Source organism: Drosophila willistoni, unplaced genomic scaffold (assembly GCF_018902025.1).
Source record: "Drosophila willistoni isolate 14030-0811.24 unplaced genomic scaffold, UCI_dwil_1.1 Seg660, whole genome shotgun sequence".
Classification (NCBI taxonomy): domain Eukaryota; kingdom Metazoa; phylum Arthropoda; class Insecta; order Diptera; family Drosophilidae; genus Drosophila; species Drosophila willistoni.
This window is the reverse complement of record NW_025814576.1, coordinates 55,770-63,836: the sequence shown is the minus strand read 5'-3', so window position 1 is coordinate 63,836 and position 8,067 is coordinate 55,770. Positions and strand designations below refer to the sequence as shown.

The 8,067-nt window shown below is 38.6% G+C and overlaps 1 pseudogene; it reads right to left on the bottom strand.

Moving 5' to 3' along the window:
- Positions 1-4,507: 4,507 nt before the first annotated feature.
- LOC6646789 lies at positions 4,508-5,282 on the bottom strand (annotated as a pseudogene).
- Positions 5,283-8,067: the final 2,785 nt, after the last annotated feature.

Sequence of the window (8,067 nt, the reverse complement as noted above, 5' to 3'; positions counted from 1 at the left end):
CCCCAAAACAGCTGTTTAACGACGGTGTGGCAAGCGATCCATATGAGACGAGGTGGCAAGCGACCCACGAAAACGACGATGTGGCAATGCTGCTACGAGAAGACGAAGAAGAACTTTTTATATAAAAGACGAAAGACGGGTATTAAAAGAAGTGTTAAAGACGAAGACGTGTAAAAACCTAAAGACGAAACAATTACCATTCAATTCAAACATTTTATAGTTACTAAAACCTAATTATAATTTAAAATAAAACCTATTTCCATATAACTAAATATAAATCAAACGGGACTACTTATTTCTACGGAATCGGAACCTAGTCCCACATATATATACTTTATAAGGGTCGGAAACGTCTCCTTCTGTGCGTTACAAACATCTGATTAATTTTATAATACCCGTGCAAGGGTATAAAAAGAAAGTTAATAAAAGCAAATACGACAATTGATTAATTACAGGTCAACAAATCAAGATGACTTTTTTGTGCATTATGCTATTCGCTAAACGCTAATAGACATTACATATAACAATTTAAAGCAACAAGCACAGGAATATATAGACGTAATCCATATTCAATACTTAACAGAAAAACTAGGACTAATTAACGGAATTGCTTCAATATACAAATATCTTTTTCGTACTCTTGATCAAAACGATAAAGACGAATTAGAAGAAGAGATTAAGAGATTAAGAGAGATTAAGAGAAGAGATTAAGTTACCTAATAGACACTATTAACAAAGCTTTAGAAGTATTAAACAACCTCAAGGAAGAAAAGGAAAAATCAGAAAAATTATAAGTTCTAATCTTTAATATTGAATATTTCACAGAATACATTGAAGACATAGAAATGGGCATGCAGCTCACTAGACTAGGAATTTTCAACCCAAAACTTTTAAAACATAATCACTTAAGTCATGTTAATTCGGAAAAACTATTGAATACAAAAACATCCACCTGGCTTAAACCAAATTCAAACGAGATATTAATCATTTCAATCATTCCTCAAGAAATAATAAAAACCCTATCTTTGAGAAACTTCCTTATCCAGATGAAAATAAAACCACAGGGACGGGGCTAACTTCGAGCGCGTCAAAGTTGTATACCCTTGCAACATTTTTGGTAACTCTTTCCTTACCTATAGCCATCAAAGTGGAAAAACGTTTAAGCTAAAAAGGCTAATGTTTCCGAAAGAACGGCCTACAATCTTAGCATAGGTAATAATGAAGATGTGGATCAAAGTCACTGTTTTCGACCGATTGTTCCTATGGTAGCTATACGAAATAGTTACCTGATCCTTATCAAATTTGGCACAGCCATTGACAGATATATTAAACTAACAAATGTTTACTTTGAAAGTAATCGCGTCAAAAGTAACGAAGTTATTGATAAAAGTCACTGTTGACGCCGAAATCCGCTAACTGCCCAGCAGACGCAGTCACCAATGGCTTAACCCATATCACTCATTCTCTATCATTTTCATACTTATACTTAAGCGCCACAGCCTACGTGCTGGGAAATTAACCGTTTACTTACCGTAAACCACTAAATGAACCGAAAAAGTTAATTCAACTCAACTCGACGGGTCAACCCACGGTTCTACACGCCAATCATATAGAGGTTAACCTCGATGATTGCATAACCAATCACTAAATTGTGATACATAACCTCAACGGTCAACCGTTTACGACCTACCTAGGTCACGTAACAAATCAACTTCGCTTAACAGTATAAACTCATGTGTAAACCATGGCAACAAAAAACTTATCAAGTGGAATATATCATTGCAAGAAATGCATGCAGGAAGACAATGACCGCATGCAATGAAATCGATGCTGTTCCTGGTATCATTTCGACTGCGTTGGAGTAATAGACGAGAAATTGAGAACAGCTGGAACTGGGACTTGTCAACGTGTCAACGGAAGTCATCACAACCATATTGAGCAACGTCCTGCAGAACCTCGGAAATACCACACGAGCAGGCAAACCTCAGGCTACTTCGTCACCAGCAAAACCAACGGGGCCGCTACCAGAACCGGATGGGGACTTTGGACTATGCCCGCCAAAAATATTCCCGGACACAGCTAGGACGGCTGTTCCTATTTTTACTTCTGCCAAACAAAAAGCGATGGTCACACGAGGCACCGCAGCTGCCGTTCCTAACATCAAACAACACGCGTGCTACGACACGCGAACAACCGCACCTAAGTGCTACGCCGATGGCGCCCTGGAATTTCACAAATACTCGAAACAGGGCTACATCGTACTATCCAGAAAGTAAAGTGCGAATGGACGTAGATCTAAACACAGCAATACCAAGCGCGGCACAACTTGCAGCCCGTCAAGCGATACCGAAAGAGCTTCCAACATTTGATGGCATCCTCAGCACTGGCCTCATTCTACAGTAGTTTTCAGACAAGTACGGAAATCGCCGGGTATACGAATGCAGAAAATCTTATGCGGCTGCAAGCTAGCCTAAAGGGAAAAGCACGTGAGTTAGTTCAATTCAAACTCCTTTTACCAGCAATGGTCCCTGAAATCATACAAACATTACGTATGTGTTTCGGTCGGTTAGAGCATATTTTGCACAACTTACTGGAATAAACGCGGCAAACTAGGAAACTATACATTTTATTTCAGAGATATTGAAGAAATAGAAGAAGAACATAACATATAATGTTTGGACCCACCTACAGAGAGGGACCCAGACACAAATTTTGCGATTGAAAATGAATTAATAGAAAGCAATGAGTATAGACTCGACCATTTAAGCAACCAGCTGCCGATGTTGCAATGAACAATAAGACCGACAGCAATCTTTTGATTCATGCTGCTGCAATGGCAGCCAGAAAATCAAAGGAAAGTGACACTGCATTTGTGCTTAAAAATTTTAGCAATTCTGAATGTGATGCTACTGAAGCTAAAAGAAAATTCGGTATTGCAGAACCAATACCTTTAAAAATAAATGAAGCTTTGGTATTCTTGCTGGAAAACTCGACAAACAAACGATTATACAGTGAAATTCGTCAAATAAGCAAACAGCATAATTGTGACATACCTATGACACAAATTCTTTTAAACCAAACCCTCGGCAAACCCTTCAATATGGAATAAGTCCACTTCACGCTTGGATACGCATTTTTGAATTGCTGCTCAAAATATCATACAGATTGGGGTTTAAAAAATGGCAAATAAGAAACGAAAAAGACAAATTAGAAGTGATTGAAATAAAAAAACATACACAAAGAAGCTTGCGAGAAGAAATGGGTTTGCATGTAGATAAGCCAAAGCCGAATGGAAGTGGAAACACGAACGATGGCAATACTGCGAGAAAAGCATTTTTAAATACGAAGTTGTTTGCATCAATTTTTAAACTCGACTTGGAGTTATTTTAGAGTCTGCATACTATTCTAATAGCTATTAACTGCGAATTTGCAATCGCCGCTTTAAAATTTCAAAATTTCTCAGATAAAACTATTAGATCATACATGTTGCATTATTCATGGTATCCTATGTCACCAACTCTCCATAAAATTTTAGTTCATGGATCACAAATAATAACTGCATCACCGGCATTGGGGTGTCTTGGAGAAAACGCGTCTGAAGCGAAAAACAAATTTTACAAGCGTGATCGGCTACGGCACGCTCGACACAATTCGCGGGTAAATAATAAGATTTATGGACACTTCAGATCCCCTCAGATTGAACTTTTAGAAACACAGCATTATAATTTTCCAATAAATGTTCAGTCTTTAAGTAATAATTACAGTTTTTCTAGCGGACGTTGACAATACTATGCGCAGTACGTGCAAGTGGCCTCTACGACACCAGGACAAAGCCTGTTACGCGCGAGCCCAAGCAGATAACTGACCACCTCCCACCCGACCGACCGAGGGGTGCAGCCGTATAGCGCACGGAACGAATCGCCTGGACAAATACCCAATAGAAAAAAAACAGACAAACAAATAATACTATAGCTATCTATTAACTGAATGGGATAGGATAGATTTTTTAAGCATATTAATAGAAAATTTTGAGCCGATTACAGGGAATAGAAGGTTGTAATCATGGTACCGACAGATCTACCTGAGTTAATAACTCAGGCTAGTCGATATCACCAATTAGGAGCTTGTGCATAAAAATAACACCAAGCATAATTCTACGGTTAGTTAGAGAAGGAAGGTTAATCAAGAGAAGTCTACTAGAATAGGAAGGCAAATTGACATTGCGATCCCAATGAAACCCAGGACACTCATGACCTTTGTGGAAATATGGGTGTTAAAATTTAACTTATGGTCCATAAGTACGCCCATTCGTATTATTTAGACGTTCTAAAGGACTATTGTTTAGAAAATAAGTGACCAGTTGAGGAGAATTACGAAAAAAAGTCATTACCTTACATTTGGTAGTGTTAAGATTTAGTAGATTAAACTGACACCAGGATTGAAAGTTTTTAAGATCAGCTTGTAGCCGACTAAATGAATCTGGCTCGGTCTTGGACAAGAAGTCAGATTATGCCAATGGCATTTCCTTCCAATCTGGAGTCAGATAGGCATAGGTCTTGGCAATGGCCGCATAAGTGGCCTTGGCAAAGTTACTTAAAGTGCCGGTGGAGCCACGAGCCGATGTATAACAATCTTCAATACCAGCCATGGTCAACAGCTTCTTGGGAACGGGAGCCGAGACAATGCCAGTACCGCGGGGAGCGGGAATACGGCGCACGGAGACGGAACCACACTTGCCAGTGACTTTGCAGGGCACGGTATGGGGTTTACCAATCTTGATACCCCAGTAACCACGATGCACAGGCACAACAGACAATTTGGCCAAGATAATGGCACCCCGAATGGCGGTGGCAACTTTGTTGCTGCACTTAACACCCAAGCCAATATGTCCGTTGTTATCACCAATGGCCACAAAAGCCTTGAAACGAGTACGCTGACCAGCACGAGTCTGCTTCTGCACAGGCATAATCTTCAAAACTTCAATGCGCAGAGATGAGACCAAGAAGAAATCGGTGATCTCAAACTCTTTGATGGGCAACGAGTAAAGATAAATCTCCTCGAAAAACTTGATCTTGGCATCACCAAACGGCCCAATTTGGTAACTGGGGCCCATTCCTTGGAATCCTCCATGCCACCACGTCCACGGGCGCCACGTCCGCGACCACGACCCCGTCCTCCACGGCCACCACGAGAGCCAAAACCACCTCGGAACCCACCACGGGCTGGAGCAGCGTCCGCCATTTTTGTAGGTTTATTAACTGTATGGGGGAAAGACAAAAAACCAAATGATGACTCCGACTCAGAAATAGATGATATAAATCCATATGCGTTTGAATTAGATGGCAATTCAGCCCAGTGTGCATTGCAAAATTTATGTGTCAGACGTTACTGACAAAAATGAGCAAGAGAAAATTGTAACAACTGAACACAATAACGCACATCGCGTTACAGAGGAGAATGTTAAACAAGTCCTTCGTGACTATTTTCCTAATATGTATAAATTGGAAAAAGGAAATTGTCACAAATTGATTTGAACCAAAGCAAAATACGATAGGCATCCGCAAAAACAGAAGCTTGGAGCCTCGCCAATTCCCTCATATGCTGGCGGAATACTGCATATTGACATCTTCTCACCTCCATAGACAAATTTTCTAAGTTCGCCATCGTGCAACCAATTTAATCGCGAACGGTAATAGATCTAAAAATGACCATTATTCAAATAATTAATTTTTTTCCTGCAACAAAAACAATATACTGCGACAACGAAGCAGCTTTTAATTCGGAAACAATAGTATCATTGTTAAAAAACAAATACAATATAAACATAAATTGTTCGTGAAGATAAAAAAAAAATTATCTCAACTGTGTCTTGCACAACGAGCCAGAGACGTGGAAAAGTTGTTAGAGTATGTGGTTGGCTCACAATTCAAGTATACATTTAATTTTTATACCCTTGCAAAAAGGGTATATTAATTTTGGTCAGAAGTGTGCAACGCATAGAAGGAAGCATCTCCGACCATATAAAGTATATATATTCTTGATCAGCATGACGAGACGAATTCAAATAGCCATGTCCGTCCGTCCGTCCGTCCGTCCGTCTGGATCAACGCAAACTCCTCCTAGACCGTAAGAGCTACAGAGCTGAAATTTTGCATGTAGGCTTGTATATACTGCAGGCGTTGTATATCTCGGATTCAGCCGGATCGGATCACTATATCATATAGCTCCCATACAAACGGCAAAGTCGCGAACAGTGACTTTTCTCAATAACTTCATTATTTTCTGAGCTATTGTCGTGAAATTTAATATTGGTGAGTTAATTACACATATTAACTACTATGCCAAATTTGATCAAGATCGGGTGACTATATCATATAGCTCCCATAGGAACGATCTTTCGAAAACAGTGACTTTTGTGAATAACTTCGTTACTTTTGACGCGATTGCTTTCAAATTAAACATTTGTTAGTTTAATATATCTGTTAATGACTGTGCCGAATTTGATAAAGATCGGGTGACTATATCATATAGCTCCCATAGGAACGATTGGTGGAAAAGAGTGACTTTGATCAATATCTTCGTTATTTCCTATGCTAAGATTGCAGGCCGTTTTTTCGCAAACTTTACCCTTTTTAGATAAAACGTTTTTCCATTTTGATGGCTATAGGTAAGGAAAGAGTTACCAAAAAAGTTGCAAGGGTATACAAACTTTGACGCGGTCGAAGTTAGCCCCGGCCCTCTGGTTTTTATTGTTTTAAAAGAAGAAAAATTCTCCACCTGCTTATGGAGCTTATATTTAAAATTATTAAATAAGTTATGGCTTGCCCATTGCGTTTCTTTGCTATTTGGCGGTCCTCCTCCCTTGTTAGGGTAGCTAGTAAATCTACTTCCAGTCTCCTCTGCTGGAGTAGCCTACGCACCTGGCCGCCTCGTTTGGTTTGTTTCTTTGAGTGTGTAGGTTTTGAGTTAGGAGCCCGGTACTCAGCTATTGTGAGTGGGCGCGGTCCATCGTTGGGATACAGCTCTAACGCTTCTTCCAGCGTTGGTGCGTCCCTTTGCTCGATAGGAGCAGATTCAAAAGATTCAAATCAACAGAGCACATGCACACACACAGACACAACGCTACATGAACTGTAGGTGTATGCGTGCCGTACTTTGCTGATGGAATGATGGAAGAAGAAGAAAAACTTGTAGTAAACAGAGAAATAATGTTTTGTTTGTGTATTGATGAATTGAGTTGCAGGGAAATAAATTTATAAATTTTAAAAAAAGAATGCCAAGGACTGCAAGGGTATATAAACCTCGGCATAGCCGAAGATAGCTTCTTTGATATTTATAAATTTTTGCCACTCCCCAAAGTTTGAAAAAATTCGATTATTTCCTGTCATTTTATACCTTATCCCACAAATTTGACACACATTAATTTGAATCATGAAATATAAACAATTTTTAACAAGTGTCACCTCCTAGAATTTTAGAGTTAATTCATATACTCAACAATTATTTACATAAAATCAGATCATATTTTAATTTAACGAATGAAGTTTGGGCTATTTTCCCTCTTTCTGGAATTCCTTTTCATTTTTGGTCCATCGAGTCGGATGTATCATATTTTGTCCTTCGATGAAAAGAAACTGTAGTATGTATGTATTATCTAACAGGGGCAAAATCGTATATTGGCAACAGAAACTGTTATAATGCATGCCTAAAATAATCAATAATAATAGTGCAACTTTATTTAACATTCAACTCAGAAATAAGTCTTATTTTTGAGTTTCAAAATAACAAGGAAAATTTGCTAAATGGGTGAACTAATTATTAGTATATTACACATTCATAAATTTTAGAGTATCAATCTCGCGCAATATAGTTGTTGAGTTGACAAGCCAATTGTTTACCTTTGAAATTAAATTTAAATTGACAAATTTAATACAACATTAAACAAGGCCAACTTACGTAATATTATATAACTATTAGAGGGCTGCATGAATGGAAGCAAAGTTAAAGTCAAATGAATCCATTCGAATTGAATTCAAATAAATGAGTGACAACTACACAATGAAATGA